Here is a 17,032-nt window from a genome sequence, read left to right on the forward strand (position 1 = left end):
TCTACTTTCATGTTATGAAAGTTGAAAAAGCAGAATATATATAATATACATAGAACATGGGGCAGGGTATGACAGAAAGAGATATCAAGATGATATAAGCATAGAATCAAAAGAGGAAAGATTTAACATGTAGCAAATTTGAGATATCAAGTGTTCTAGGGTGATACTATGTGTTTATAACTACATATTTTTGAATAGAAGTGAAAATGTAAAAGTTTTAGTTTCTGTTGCAACATGAAGGGCACCTAAATGGGAGACTGCTCTGCCCACTGCCAAGACTGGTCATAATAAAAGCAGAATAACAAATAGAAATATAAAACAGTGAGTCAGGTAGAGATTAGTTAATGTTGTCCAATCTCAGAAACTTGACATAAGGTAGTGTTTGTAAACTTCAGCATACATCAAAGTTAAGAGAAGGGTTTTATAAAATACAGATTGTGGCCCATGCCCCAAAGTTTCTGATTCAGTAGATCTGGTACTGGATACCAAATATATTTCTAGTGTTTAATATATATTGTCCAAAATTAATATATATTGACCATAATTAGTGATAGGCTGAAGATTTAAAAAATTAAAACAAATTCATGAGAGTCAAAATATGACCTTGAATCTGTTGTTGTTAGCTGCCATTGAGTCGGTACCAACTCATAGCGACCCTATGCACAACAGACCAAAACACTGCCTGATCCTGGGCCAACCTCATAATTGTTGCCATGCTTCAGCTCATTGATGTTGCCACTCTGCCAATCCATCTCGCTGGGGGTCTTCATCTTTTTCTCTGACCCTCCTCCACCTTACCAAACATGATATCACTGTCCAGTGACTGGTCCCTCCTGACAATATGTCCAAAGTATGAGAGACAAAGTTTGGCCATCCTAGCCTCCAAGGAGCACTCTGGCTGCTCTTCTTCCAACACGGAGCTATTGGTTCTTTTGGCAGCACATGGCACTTTCAGTATTCTCCTCCAACACCATAACTCAAAAATATCAATTATTCTATGCTCTTCCTTATTCATTGTCCAACTTTTACATGCATATGTGGTTATTGAAAATACCATGACTTGGGTCAGGTGTACCTTAGTCCTCAAGCTGACATAACACTTTAAAAAGGTCTTATGTACTAGATTTTTCTAATGCTATATGTCGTTTGATTTCTTGGCTGCTGCTTCCATGAGTATTAATGGTTAATTCAGGAAGAATGAAGTCCTTGACAACTTCAGTCTTTTCTCCATTGATAAGAATGTTATTTATTGGTCCAGTAGTGAGGTTTTTTGTTTACTTTACATTGAGATGCATCTATACTAAAGGCTGTGCTCTTTGATCTTCATCAGTAAGTATTTTAAGTCCTCTTCACTTTCAGCAAGCAAGTTTGTACCATCGGCATATCACAGGTTGTTAATGAGTCTTCCTCCTATCCTGCTGCTGTATTTTTCTTCATAAAACCCAGCTTCTTGGATTATTTGCTCAGCATACAGATTGAATAACTATGGTGAAAGAATACAAACCTGTTACATACATTGCCTATTTTTAAACCATTCAGTGTTCCCATTTCTGTTCGAACTACTGCCTCTTGTACAGGTTCCTCATGAGCTCAATAAAGTGTTCTGGAATACTCAAAGTTTATAATATTGTCCATACCTTTCATGATCCACATAATCAAAAGCCTTTGCGCAGTCAATAAAGCACAGGTAAACATCTTTCTGGTATCCTCTGCTTTCAGCCAATATCTATCTGACATCCATCTGATAATATCCTAAGCATTAATCAGTTGACATTAGCCATTTTGAATCTGACAGTCACATAGTTTAGTATGCTGGGAATGACAAATTGAAGAGAAATGGCATCACATTCATTATCAAAAAGAACATATCAAGAGCAGTCATGAGGTACAACCATCTGCTGAGCCTGCTTTGTCCAATACTCTGTGTTATTGTGGGCCAAGGTTTTCAAGGGGTAGCTCTCTAATCCACCATTAAGCCTCAACTCTCTAAAGCATGATTTTCCTAAGATGATGCTAATTAAATATATGCTTCTGGTTATTATTTAATCATTCTTTTTGGAGTCCAAAATATGTTAAAACAAAACAAAACAAAAAACCCATTGTCAACTCAATTCTAATTCATAGCATCCCTATATAGGGTTTCTGAGACTAAGTGTTTATGGAAGCAGACAGCCTCATCTTTATCCCATGGGCTAGCTGGTGAATTTGGACTACCGGCCTTATGATTAGCAGTCCAACACCTAATCCACAATGCCACCAGGGCTTCTTAAAATGTGGTAAGTATGTTGTTGTTAGGTGCCATCCAGTCAGTACTGACCCATAGTGACCTTAGGCACAGCAGAATGAAACACTGCCTGATCCTGGGACAACCTCATAATTTTACCACACTTGAGTCCACTGATGCTGCCACTTGGCCAATCCATCTCATTGGGGGTCTTCCTCTTTTTCTCTGACCCTCCAACTTACCAAACATGATATCCTTTTCCAGTGACTGCTCCCTCCTGACAATATGTCCAAAGTATGAGAGACGAAGTTTGGCCATCTTGGACTCTAAGGAGCACTCTGACTGTACTTCTTCCAAAAATGGATCTACTGGTTCTTTTGGCAGTCCATGGCACTTTCGATATTCTCCTCCAACACCATAACTCAAAGGCATCATTTCTTCTATGGTCTTCCTTATTCACTGTCCAGCTTTCACATGCATATGAGGTTATTTAAAACACCATGGCTTCGGTGGTAAGTATTAGTCTTAGCCAATTCTAACACCAAATCATAATTCAAGGTTGTCATTTCTTAATTTTGCTTTCAAAACTATTTTTTACCTTTATTTACTAATATTCATTAGAGTCCTGTATATAGTGCTGGACTACTAACCACAAGTAACTATGAGTCAGAATGGACATGTCTATGCTTAACAACAATATTCATTAGTATTCACATTGGGAATGTTTCTAACAAGCATGGAAAAACCATATTTCCTGTTTTAAGAGCTTCCCATGCTTTTCTGGATCTCATTTTTCCAATCAGGACAATGTTCTTGTAAAAATAATCTCTTTGACTCTACTCTACAAGAAAATTTTCCGCTCCAACCTCATGCATCCACTAATTTTTCACTGAGCATGAATAAAACTTTTATTTGCATATTCAAATGCTTATTTATTTATTTACATATTTATTTATTTAGTTGGAGTCCTGGTGTGGTGCTGTAGGATAAAGCACTGGACTGCAAGATTGGTTTGAACTGCAAGGTCACTGATTCAAACTCACTAGCTGCTACTCAGGTCGTTATGAGTCAGAACCAACTTGATGGCATTTAATAACAATAAACTTACTTGCTTACTTATTTACCAGACAAATCAACTCCTTAAAATTCCTGTATTTTTCAGACTGTCTTCTTGAAGCCCAAAAATGACTGAAAGAGAGGTAACTGGGATGAGAACGCAAGAAGGGGAAGATATCTTCAAGCATAGATTTGTTTTATTGCCACTCATAGTCCTTTTTGGCCACTCATAACCCTTTCTGCAAATTGTGATGGTAGCTCAAGTGTCTATGATGACATTTTTTCTACATGACATAAGCTTCCCAGGAAAACATGTCTGTGCTCAAAAAAGTCAGCACATTTTCACTTTCTTTCTTAACCTAAACGAAACCTAAATGAAGTCCTGGTGTGGTGGTGTAAGATAAGTATTGGACTTAAAGGTTGGTTTGAACCACAAGGTCAGCAGTTGAAACCCAACAACCATTCTTCAGAAACACTATACAGGGTGGCTATAAGTTGGAAGCAATTTGAGGGCATTTAACAAAAACTTCCCTAAATACAGACCATTGAGCTCAGCCCTGAGCATCTTCTGTGTTCAGTAAGTAGGGCCTACTTTCTTCAGTAGGGAATATAGAACATACTCTTGAGGGCTACACTAAATTATAGTAATTTTTTGTTTGTTTGTTTCCAATTCATAGAAACCCTGTATAGGGTTTCTGAGGAGTGCCTGGTGAATGTGAGCAAGAACCTTTTGGTTAAAACTGATCTTATAGTCCAGAACTTCTCCTACAGTATCACACTACAACTATTATATTGTAGCCTGTGAATCAGTGTACATTCAACACCTTCTGCCTTATATCTTTGCCTTTCAAAGGGAGGAGATGGTTAAACTCATGAGTATAACTTTTAAAACATTATTAACTTCTGATGGGGATCATAAAGCCACTAGTTATATTACTAGTTTACTATAGGTCATTATCTGCTTTCAATATTGTTTTTGTTGTTAGTTTTTATTAACTCTGATTCATGGCAGGGCCTTTATCATTATTACTTAATTACAGTGATAACTGTTACTCAAATTGATATTTCTGGAGACTTCTGAAAGTAGTATGAATAGAGAAACTCAATCAGAAAATTGAAAATGAAAGATTGAAAGAGCAGTTACCTGCAGAGGCGAGAATGAGCGATACTAACACTGTTTTGCTCTATTTATCTCAATATCACTTTGTGTGGTCCCAAAGTAGTTCTTTCATTCATATGGGCAGCCAGAAATTCTCCACTAGGCCTAATAAAATAAAAGGGAAAATTGCAGGGGAAAGATATATCAAGACAGTAATCTATTGGCTTAGATAGATCAAATGTCTGCCCATATTGTTTATGGGAAATAAGTGCCATCCCTCCCCTGAAACTTCGCTATTTTCTAAAATGGATCCACTTTGAGATGTGATTTTTTTCTCCCAAGTTAGACCAGTTGGATTCCATCTATCATAATTGTGATGGATAGCAAGTGATTTGTTTCATTACATTGTTAATGTCTGTAGTGGGAACATTTGAGCTATTACATGAAAAGCTGTGGTTGTGTCGTTGTGATGCTTCCAAGGATAGAATTTTCTCTTCAGTCTTTGTTTCTGCAATAGGCTATCTTGCCCCTAACAGGGATGCACACTGAGTTTTAAATCTTTTTCCACTTGACTTGAAGGAGTTTGCTTTCTTTTCTGTTTGTCATTGAAAAGTCCAGTGTGTGGGCACTTTCCAGCTATCTAAGACATGAAAATGGCATTGCAATAGAAATGCTGGAATTGGTATAAAATTACCATTGCTGATAGACAACTGTGAAAAAAAACAACAACACATAAAAAAGAGTGAGTAATGCATGCATCAGAAAAATGAATATATTTCTTTGAGCATTTATTTTTAACTTTTTATTGTGAATTGAATGAAGGTTTATAGAACAGATCATCAGTTTTACATTCAGCAATTCATACACATTTTGTTTCATCTCATTGATTGCAAGCTCCTCAATGTAACATAACTTAGCCCACTTTCTCCCTGTGTTTCTTGCCCCAAAATTAATATAATTCTTATGACTCACTTTACTTGGTCAAAAATCAACTCTTATAAATTGAGGTCTCTTATAAATCAGTGAAAATCTGAATGAAGCAGACTCCTGAGAAGATAAATTTTGGAAGATGATGAAAAACATTGTCTTATATTTTATATTAGAACTGTAACATAATACATAATTTCAACTTTAACTTGAAGATCTTTTAGTGCATCTTATTGTTTTCAAAATAAAGCCTCTTATTGATTCTTATTGTATTTAAAAGAAAACCTCCTCAAAGCTGAGTTTCTAAAAAAAGCATCAAGTAAGATCATGTACAATTTTTAAAAATTAATCAGATGTCATCATCAAAGCTAATTCTACCCTTGAATCAATCTGTGGTTACCAACAGAGAGTAAGAGTGGCATCAGTACCTCTGAATCATTTTAAAGGTGATTTTAATATTCACAGTAACCTCATCCCAAGGGTAAAAGCTGCCTCAACCCGGGCATTGATAACCATGGCCCTTTAGAATATAAGTTAACTATAACTACTTTCCCCAGAGTTTAAAATTCAAAACTAATATACATACTCCAAATTTGCCAACATTTACTAGAAATTCTCAGTTGAGGATACTTTACTGTATCACCTTAATTTAATAGTCCTTCCTCTTCTGAGATTTTGTTTTCTCATGGATTATTTAATCTATTTTAGCCTCCTCATTGGGAGATTACTCAGAGCTGGCCTGTTGTCACTGTTTTAGAAACAAGAAGTGAAAAAGCAAAGTTGATGACTAACTCTAGGCTATGCAAGCATCAGGACACAGACTCTGATTTGTGCTCCACCCTTACACTGCTGGGGATAAATAAGCCCTGGTTGGGGTGGGTGCCTCTCGTTCCTCTTAGAACACACATACTCATGTATCTTAAGTCAACCATGATATTGACATAGTATACAATGTTTTCAAAAGTGAGGGGCGGCTAAACAGAATGATTAAGACAACTGAAAGAAAATACATTTAATCATTGAAATGCCTTCTATTGTTTAAAAAAAAAAAGGAAAAAGGAGAGAGAATAGATGAAGCAGATAAGATGCAAATAAAACAAGAAAATAAAACACATGCAAAATGAAAAATGCAATTGGTTTTGTTTCTTCAAACGCTTAACTTACAGGATGGGAGAACACACAATTTAGCTTGTTTGGGTTTAGTGTTCCTAATATATTCCACAGAGTAATTTATTTTCAGAAGAAGCCTCACTGCATTGCTCCTATTATAATAATGGGAATTTACGCACATGACTATTTGTGATCACATCACAGAAGAGTTTTGGAAAGAACTATGGGGGAGAGGTGAAACTAACATTTTAAAAATAGGAATGAAGGCTGAAAAAAAAAATCTCTAAATTCTCAATCTATGGCTCAATTTATACACACACACACACAATTCCACAGTGTGTTTTCTTATTTGGGCTAAGTGCTTCTCTAGTGAAGAACAAAACTTCTGAGTGAAAAGCAGTATAATACATAGAATGCTTGCATGGATTTGTTGATGAGAAGGTGGCTGCCCTTAGGATTGGAAAACACAGCTCCAACCGTCCCAGACCTCTCTGACCATATTCACTTTGCTTACTCAGGAGCAGACAATGACAGGCAGAGACTTAGGGGGAGGGGATGAATCAAAGTCCCTCTTACCCTGTGTCTCTCTGTTAGAATTGCTGTCAGCCTAGTGAGCTGACATGAAGTAGGATCAATCCAGCAGACACAGGATGAAAATGTAAACAGGGATAAGCACTCTGTGAGTGCACCCTTTCTCTTTAGTCCTCTTTCTTTCATCTCACCATCCTCTCTTTTTACATAAAATCTAGACATTTCAGAGGGTAGGTGTTTTTTCATGTCAAGAGTGAAGGAAGGCTCAGCCCACAAAGTCATTGAACAGTAGCTTCATCTTTAAAACCCAGCCGCACTGCTTTTAGCAAATTGTATATGGTGATTTCAAGACTGTGTTACACTGAGTGTGCCAATATCAGTGTGCGTATTAGATCACTCCAAACATGAATACCTGTGAGGAAAAATTACGGGAAAGTCACAGCTTGGGTACATTATTGAAAATAAAGCTTATTGAAGTAGCTGAGCTAATAGGTCCGTGCACCAAAGTTTATGGGCATGAGTCAGCTGTCACTGAGTAGGTTAAGGGAGACATAATATTCGAGTTATTTCTCTAGTGAAAGGAACATTAGCCTATTCTCTCCCTTAATTGATATTCTGCAACTGAATCACGCGCTGCTGATTGCTGACCAGCTCACACGTTCCCCATATGTCTCCAGATTGCTAAACTCGGAAATGGGAGACTGCAGCACTGAGTTAGTTTGAGGACAGTCAGCCTCAGTACTGGTTGCTAGACAATTTGCTCCCATAAAGAACAGATGAAAATCAGGAGCATGGAAAATGTGCATTTTCACATTTGTCTGTAAAACGTATTGTCGCAGACAGGGCACATTTTATACATTCAAACCATTTTCACCTGATAGGTCATCTGGATTATCAGTTAACAGTTTAATCTTGCCAGACCAGGGAAAATATACTTGGCAAAAATTGTATTTTATTTGTAGATTTATGTCTTTTGTTATGAATTCCTTTGCTTATTTGGTTATGAATAGTGAAACAAACTTTTGGATATAGAGAAGATAAACGTCAGATTAGAAAAAAAAAAAGTATACATTTTAGACACCCATCAAGTGCTTATTAAAAGTTGAATTGCTAAGAGTGAAAAACAGGATGCAGAATTCCTGTCATCACAGATCCAAGAGCTAAAAATGTAACTTCTTCATCCACAAATAAAGAGAAGCTAACACTTTCCAGTTTGTTTTATTTTAGGAAACACTGTAAAATATAATAGCAAAAATACTCCAAAAATGTAAGTTATCATCTTAAAATAATATTTAAGATAATAGTATGTATAATAAATGTATTCTTATGTGTGAGGTGCTGCACTCTTTTATCATATTAATCTTCCCAATGATAATATAAGACAGGTGCATTTTTATTCACATTTTACATATTTAAAAGCAAATGTTTAGCGAGAATGTCAGTGTCTTGTTCGACTGCCCCACAGTCCATCTGTGGGAGAACTGGGACTCGAACCTAAGTCATCTTATATCAGAGACAAAATACAGCTTTGCTGTTATATTGATTCTTCAGTAACATTCAATAAATTCAAATGACAGAATCTGGGGATAGTTTTATGCATCTTCAGCATCAAGAATGAGTATTACTAGAGAAGAATGATTGCCATATTTTAAACTCATTATAGTTAGGTGTCATTGAGTAGTTGCCGACCCATAGCAACCTCAGGTACAACAGAATGAAACGCCACCCAGTCTTGTGCCATCCTCATAACTGCTGCTATACTTGAGCCCGTTGCTGCTCGCTGTGCCAATCTATCTCGTTGGGGGTCTCCCCCATTTTCACTGACCCTCCACTTTACCAAGCATTGTCTTTCTTTAGGGAATGGTTCCTCCTGATAATATATCTGAAGTCTGAGAGAGGAAGCATTGAAATACACAAAATCCTTTATAATGGAATAGATCTGAGACTGTTGTTAGATTGAGAATATATTTAGTCATATAAAAAATGGACATATTCTTTGATACCTATTTTTTATCACTTAAAAAAGCAAGAGTCTAAACTATTAAGAGTAATTAAGAGTCTTGTTTATGTTTTTTACTTGTTCATGTAAATTATGTTGACATGCTAAGGACTTATAAATAGATACAGTATGATGATGGGTCATGCCACGACTCCCTATCGGATCTCCTTGCTTTTTTATAGGGTGTACTTCTAAAGGAAAGAATGGGGCCTTCCCACAGGAATTATAACATCTCTTTGATTTGATCCGTTTGCTTTATTCTCTCAGAAAAAGAATTTTCTAGTTTCACTCATCAAGAAAAAAACATAATATCCTTGGTCTTTTCAGTAGTGAAGAAAATCACCATTTTCCTCATGGGAAGTATTTGGTGAAAAGTGCAGGTAATTTCTCAGTAAAATCAGATTCATCAACCTAATCTTAAAAAAAGAAGGAAAACCAAACTACAGAACTAAAGATATCCTTCTTATATGATTTAATAATCTCAATACACAATCATTTAGAGTAGTAGCCTTCCTTACTCATTAAAATCAAGGAGAGATAGTTCTGAGCTTGAGGGTGTCACCACAAAACAAAATAAATTGTTATAAAATATTTGGGAGGAATTATTGTGAAGAATTTCCGGAGATACAGATCCCTTCACTTAATTTACTGTCTCCTGCTCTTCTAGCAATCATTCTCCTCCTCCATGATGAGATTGGGGCCATGAGCCTTGCTCGCTTGTTTTATACAGTAGCGTTTGAACAGAGCTATCACTTACTGCATGTTTGCTCTGTGTCTCAAGGAAATAAAGCAGAGAAATGAGTAATGCTTTATTGCCACCAGAGCCTACTGAAAAGCAAATAATATTCTCAGGTCTAGAATGAAATCTTACTGAGATTGGTGAAGGAAAAGAAAAGAAAATATAGAAAAAAAAAGATTCCCAGAATTATTATTTTTTAATTAGGCAGATGGCTGAAACTGAATCAAAGGAAATGATTCAGAAGTGCTGCTTTAAATAAAATATTCCTTTTCTGTTCATCAGTTAACAATTAATACATGATTCTGTTCTTTCCAGCTATGCTTGAGTTAGGGATGAGAATTTTTTATTTACTATTTTTTTTTTTTTTCTTAATGAAGGCAGTCTCCAACTTACAAATGTGTCCTGTTACAAACATTCATTTGTCAGATGGTCATGTGGGACCTCAACTGCCCTTTCTCAAAGAACTAATTGTAAATTACTGTTTGCTTTTTAAGGCTGGTGCAAATAAACTTATTTAAATAATCATGTTCCTTGGCTAATCCTGAAGTCTGAGATCTGAACTGGGACAGTTCATTGTGAAGAGGAAGAGGGAATAACAAAAGGTTTTAATTCCTGGTCACAAAGCAGCTCAGGGATATGGTGACCATATTTTCTGAATTAAAAAGCGGGGCACATGACCCAACAAAGGAATCTTCTTTCTATGACAAAAATAAAGGTAGTGCTTGCTTTTCCCCAGATTATTCTACTGCTAGAAGTCACACTGTAGAATAAGCACTGGACTACAAATCACAAGGTCAGCAGCTCAAACTCACTAGCTGCTCCTTGAAACCCTGTACAGGGTTGCTATGACTCAGAATCATCTAGATGGCACTTACCAACCAGGAGTAGCTGAGTAGTGAAAACAATAATGTTAGTAGATCAAATTCATCCAGTTCTACCCTGTAACAAGGAGGAGCAATGAGTCAGAATCGATTTCATGGCAACTTAAAAGAAAAACTGATTTTAGAATGAGTACCATTCCAGAAAATCTAGTATATGTAAATGCTCTGTAGTAGCAACATTTTAATGAAAGAACCTTGGTGAGTGTTCCTTTGTTCTGTTGTTTCTTTTGGTCCCCAGCTAGAGGCAGGAAGTCTTGAAGGTCATTGAAATTGACCAGAGGCCAGGGGAGTGGGGGATTATTTATCTATGTATATATAGAGAGAGACAGAGAATAGAAAGAAGATGAGTGCATTAAGTAAATCTTGTTGTTGTTGTTAAGTGTGTTGAGTCGGTTCCGACCTACATCGACCCTGTATAGGGTTTCCAAGGAGCAGCTGGTGAGCTTGAACTGCCAACCTTGCAGTTCAAATGCCGTTTAAGTCTGGCCATTAACCCACAGTACCACATGAGGATTCCAAGTGAATCTTAAGTGGTGGAAATTTCAAATTTAGGGCTTTGGCAAAGTGATGGAGGAGACAGGATGCTTGAGTTAGTTGAATGAATGGGTAAGCTAAGAGCCCTGGTTCAGATCAGAGATGGATGGAAAAGAAAGGATTAGTAGAAAAGAGGACGGGCCTGCTAAGAGTCAGTTATTTCAAGCCACTCTTGCTTTATGCGTTTCCATATTTTCTCTATTTCAGACTTTATAGATTCTCTAAAAAGCACTAATATTTTATCAATGTGATCCATTAGAGTAGCATTAAGTTTACTCGGGGGAAGAACCATAACTGAGGACCTATAACAACAACATAAATGTTAGGTACTATAACTTTTTTTTTTTCTTTTTTCTATTTATTCTTTACAACCACCTTATGAAAAAGTTGTTCAAAGTCGTGGGTAATCTGGCATTGAATGTAGGTCTTTCTAACTCCCAAAACAGTATTGTTTTACTACTTCATCTTGTCACCTTTATGTGTATGAATTCTGTGTAAAATCAACTGAATTCAATTAATTCATACATTCAAAAGTGCTAGATGAGTACTTAGGGCATACTAGAAGTGGTCCTAGGTACTAGAAATAGAGACAATGAAATCATGAGTCCTACCTTTGAGAAGTTTCATCAGTAAAGTTGGCTTCCAGAGATCTGAAAGTAATAAGACCTCTACAAGAAAGAACTACATAAGGAAAGAAAGAGATGGACAAGCTTGATTCTGTGAAGAAGTAAGCTGTGTTTCCAGAAAAAGCAACCACAGACAAATGCTAAGCCACAAAAGGAAGGGATATTATGAATAAGTTATATATAAAGGAATGGGTTCAGCCAGTGCTACTTTCATAATTATTGGTTAGTGACATAAAATAATTTGAACATTGAAACCTAACAAGCATAGATTTGAATACCAGATTACATAATTATTAGCAGTGTAACTTTGAGTCAGTCATTTAACCTTATGTGTGAAACAAGTATGTCCTAAGAATTAGTGATGATCTATGTAAATTAATTGACAAAATGGTACCTAGTACATGATAGACACTCAATACTTAACTATTGTTATTATCTTTATTGTTGTAGCTGTTAAATGCCATCAAGTCATTTCCAACTCATTACAACCCTGTAAAGGGTTTCTGAGAAGTGGAGTGACTGGTGAGCTTGAACCCATGACCTTGTGGTTCAAACAGACCTTACAGTCCAGCACATTAGCTCACAGTTGCACACCAGGACTCCATTATCTTTATTGTTGTTGTTGTTATTAAGTGCCATCCAGTCAGGTCAGACCTTTAGCAGCACTGTATAGAGTTTCCAATGAGCAGCTGGTGAGCTTGAATTGCCAACCTTATGGATCAAATCGACTTTGCAGTCCAATGACTAACCCACAGCACCAGTGCTTACTAGGTGGAGTCCTGTTGTGGCACTGTAGGATAAGCATTATACTGCTAATTGAAAGGTCAGAGGTTCAAACCCACCAGCTGCTCCTCAGAAATGTTATACAGGAACTCAATGACACAGAACAACAACAACTTACTAGACGGAGCCCTGGGGTGGCAAAGTGGGTTACGAGTTGGGCTATTAATTGCATGGTTGAGACTTTGAATCCACCAGCTGCTTTGTGGAAGAAAGATGGGGCTTTTTGTTTCTGTAGAGATTTTCATTCTCGGAACCCCTATACAGGGTCGTTGTTATGAGTCAGAACTGATCCAACTGTACACAATAAAAACAACAACAGTTTAACAGCAAAAAGTTAAGATAGCAATTTTGAATTGGACAATCTATGGTCTACAATCCACCAGTCATCTGTCAGTTTGTTATAGTGGGGTGGCTTCTGCGTTGCTGTGATACTGGAAGCTATGCCACTAGTATTTTGTATGCTGGTATGGTCACCTAAGGTGGACAGGTTTTAGCTGAGCTTTCAGACTAAGACAGACTTGAAAGAAGGAGAGACAGACTACTTCCTAATGTTTAGCTGCTGAAAACCTTATGAATAGCAGTGAAACATTGTCAGGTAGAACCAGAATATTGAAACATAATTAATAGCACCAGACTATTGTTAGCTGTAGTGCTGGAAGATGAATCCCTCAGGTTGGAAGGTACTCAAAATATGACTGAGAAAAAACTGTGTCCTCAAAGTAGAGCTGGTGAGCATAATGATGTTAATAAAGTAAAACTTTTGGGACCTTCATTTGCTGATGCGGCACAACTCAAAATGAAGAGAAACAGCTGTAAACAGCTATTAATAATCAGAACATGTAACGTATAAAGTATGAATATAAGAAAATTGAAAGTTGTCAAAACGAAATAGAACACATAAAGATCGATATTTTAGGTATTACTAAGCTGAAATGCATTTATTGGTGATTTTGAATCAACAATCACATGGTTTACTATGCCAGGAATGATGAATGGCATAGTATACATCATCAAAAAGAACATTTGAAGATCTATCTTGAGGTACAATGAAGTCTGTGATAGAGTAATATCCATATGTCAACTAGATAACACCACTACAGCAGATGATGATGAAATTTAAGAATACTACCAACTGCTTCAGTCTGAAATTGATCAAATATGCAATCAAGATGTATTAATAATTACTGGTGATTGGGATGTAAAAGTTGGAAACAAAGAGGGAGGATCGGCTTATAGAAAATATGGTCTTGGTGATAGAAATGATACTGGAGATCACAAGATAGAATTTTGCAAGGCTAATGACTTCTTCATTGAAAATACCTTTTTAAACAACATAAAAGATAATTATACACATTGGCTTCCCCTGTTAGAATACACAGAAATCAAACTGATTACAGCTGTTGAAAGAGTTGGTGAAAAAACTCCATATCATCACCCAAAACAAGATGTGGGGCAGACTGTGAAACAGAACATCAGTTGCTCATATGCAAGTTCAGGATGAAGCTGAGGAAAATTAAAACAGTAAACAAGTGCCAAAATTTGACCTTGCACATATCTCACCTGAATTTAGAGATTATCTCAAAAACAGATTCGATGCACTAGTCACTGGTGACCAAAGACCAGAAGAGTTGTGGGGTGACATTAAGAACATCATACAAAAAAAGAAAAGAACATTAAGAAAGGACAGGATTTAAACGAATATTAGGAAAGACTCTGAAACTTACTTTCCAGTGTAGAGATGTTAAATGGCAGCAGTGAGGATGTAAAAGAGCTGAACAGAAAACTTCAATGGGCAGCTTGAGAAGACAAAGTCAAATGTTATAATGAAGTGTGAAAAGATCTGGAGTTAGAAAACCAAAACAGAAGAAAATGCCCAGCATTTCTCAAATGTCCTCATGAAAGAACTGAGGACAAAATTCAACAATGACTTGAAACACTGAAGGATTCTTTGGGCAAAATATTGGATGGTGGAGAAAACATCAAAAGAAGATGGAAGAGACAGAGTCATTGTACCAGAAAGAAATGGTCAGCTGTTTCAAGAGGTAGCATATGATCAAGACCCAATGATACCGACAATAGTGAATAATTGTTATCAATTATTCAATAAAAACTGACTATGAGGGTTGGAAATGTAAAGGTAGTCATTTTGTAGCAAAAGGATGGGAGTGATTGACTTTGCAGTCCAGGAGTGGAGGTCCCTGGGACCATCAAGGGAGAAGAGCGGAGTGCGGGACCCTACCCAGAGAAACAGTGATGCCAGAAACGGAGGCAGAGATGATGATGTGGAGAGATGGAGCAGCTGGGGACTCTAGAACCAGAGATAGAGAGGGGCTGTGTGCTGACAGCTGGGGGGCAGGCTTGCAGGGTATAACCTTTGGTTGGTTGATGCTGTATGCAGGGGATAGTAACCATGGCAATGAAACTATATACAAAAGGATGACTGTAAAGCTAATGTTCTCCCATGTAAACTATCACAAAATTCACAATGAAACAATTTTAAAAAAAGAGCCAATGATACTGAAAGAAGAAGTCCAAGCTGTACTGCAAATATAGATAAAGAACAAGGTTCCAGGGATTAATAGAATGCAAATCGAAATATATTAAAAAACCGAGGTAATAGTGGAGGCATTCACTCATATATGCCATATTTGTGCCTTTTCCAAAGTTAGGTGACCAACAGAATGTGAAAATCACTGGAAAATATCATTAATATCACAAGAAAGTAAAATTTTGCTGAAGATAATTTAAAAATGGCTGCAACATTACATCGACAGACACCTGCCAGAGGTTCATGACAGATTCAGATGAGGATGTGGAATGAGAGATGTCATTGCTGATTTCAGATGAATCTTGACTGAAAGCAGAGAATGCCAGAAAGATGTTTATCTATGTTTTATTGACTATGCAAAGACTTTCAGCTGTGTGGATCATGACATGCTACGGACCAAACTGCAGAGTCTGAGTATTCCAGAACATTTCATTGTACTCATGATGAACTTGTACGTAGATTAAAAAAGTCAGTCATTTGAACAAAACAAGGGAACACAGAATGGTTTACAATCAGGAAAGGTGTGTGTGCCAGGGTTGTATTCTTTCACCATACTTATTTAATCTGTATTCTGAGCAAAGAATCTGAGAAGTTGTATTATATGAAGAAGAGCATGGCATCAGTATTGGAGGAAGGCTCATTAACAACCTGCCATATGCAGATGACACAATCTTACTTGCTGAAAATGAAGGGGGCTTTAAATACTTACTAATAAAGATCAAAGACCACAGCCTGCAGTATGGGGTGCACCTCAGTGTAAAGAAAACAAAAATACACAGACCTGGACAAATTAATAACATCATAATAAATGGAGAAAAGATTAAAGTTGTGAAAGACTTAATTTTGCTTTGATCCACCATCAACACTCATGGGAGCAGCTGTCTAAAAATCAAATGACATATGGCATTAGGCAAATCTGTGGTAAATTCTTTAAAGTATTCAATTCTAAAGTTTGAGGACTAAGGTGCACTTTACTGAAGTCAAAGTATTTTTAATAGCCTCATATGCATATGAAAGTTAAACAGTAAATAAGGAAGGCCATAGAAGAATTGATGCATTTGAGTTATGTTAGAAAAGAATTTTCAAATTGCCATGGACTGCTATAATAAACCAATATGTGTTGGAAGAAGTACAATCAGAATGCTCGTTGGAAGCCAGGATTGAAAGATTTAATCTCTCATACTTCGGATATTTTCTCAGGAGAGACCAATCCCTTGAGAAGGATATCATGCTAGGTAAACAGAAGGATTGATGAAAAAAGGAAGACTTTTAATGAGATAGATTGGCATGATGGCATCAGCAATGGCCTCTAGATGGCACAGGACCAGGCATTGTTTTGTTCTGTTGTGCATAAGATTGCTATGAGTCAGAGGAGACCCAATAGTACCTAACAACTAACAACATGGTGTACTATGCCAGGAATGAGAAAAATAATGAGGAATAGTATCCTATTCATTCTCAAAACAGCCCAGCAATTTACGATCTATCCTGAAGTGCAAAGCAGTCAGTGATAGGATGATACCCATACACCCACAAAGAAAACCAACTGATACAATTATTATTCTGATTTGAAGAGTTTTACCAACTTCTATAATTGATCAAACATGCAATCAAGATGCATTGATAATTATTGGTGAATAGATAAGAAATTTGAAACCAAAGAAACATTGTTGTTCTTAGGGACTGTCAAGTCAATTCCATTTCTGCACAACTGAAAGAAACATGGCTTGATCCTGTGCCATGATCACAATTGTTGTTATTTGAGCACATTGTTGCTGCCACTGTCTCAATCCCTGTTGTTGGGCATCTTCCTCTTTTGTGTTGACCTTCCACCTTTCCAAGCATGTTGGCCTTCTCCAGGTACTGGTCCTTCCTGATGGTATGTTCCAAGCACAATAGACAGGGTCTAACCATTTTAATTTCTAAGGAGCACTCTGGCTATACTTCTTCCAACACAGATTTGTTTGTTCTTCTA

Source organism: Chrysochloris asiatica, unplaced genomic scaffold (genome assembly GCF_000296735.1).
Source record: "Chrysochloris asiatica unplaced genomic scaffold, ChrAsi1.0 scaffold00084, whole genome shotgun sequence".
Taxonomy (NCBI): Eukaryota; Metazoa; Chordata; class Mammalia; order Afrosoricida; family Chrysochloridae; genus Chrysochloris; species Chrysochloris asiatica.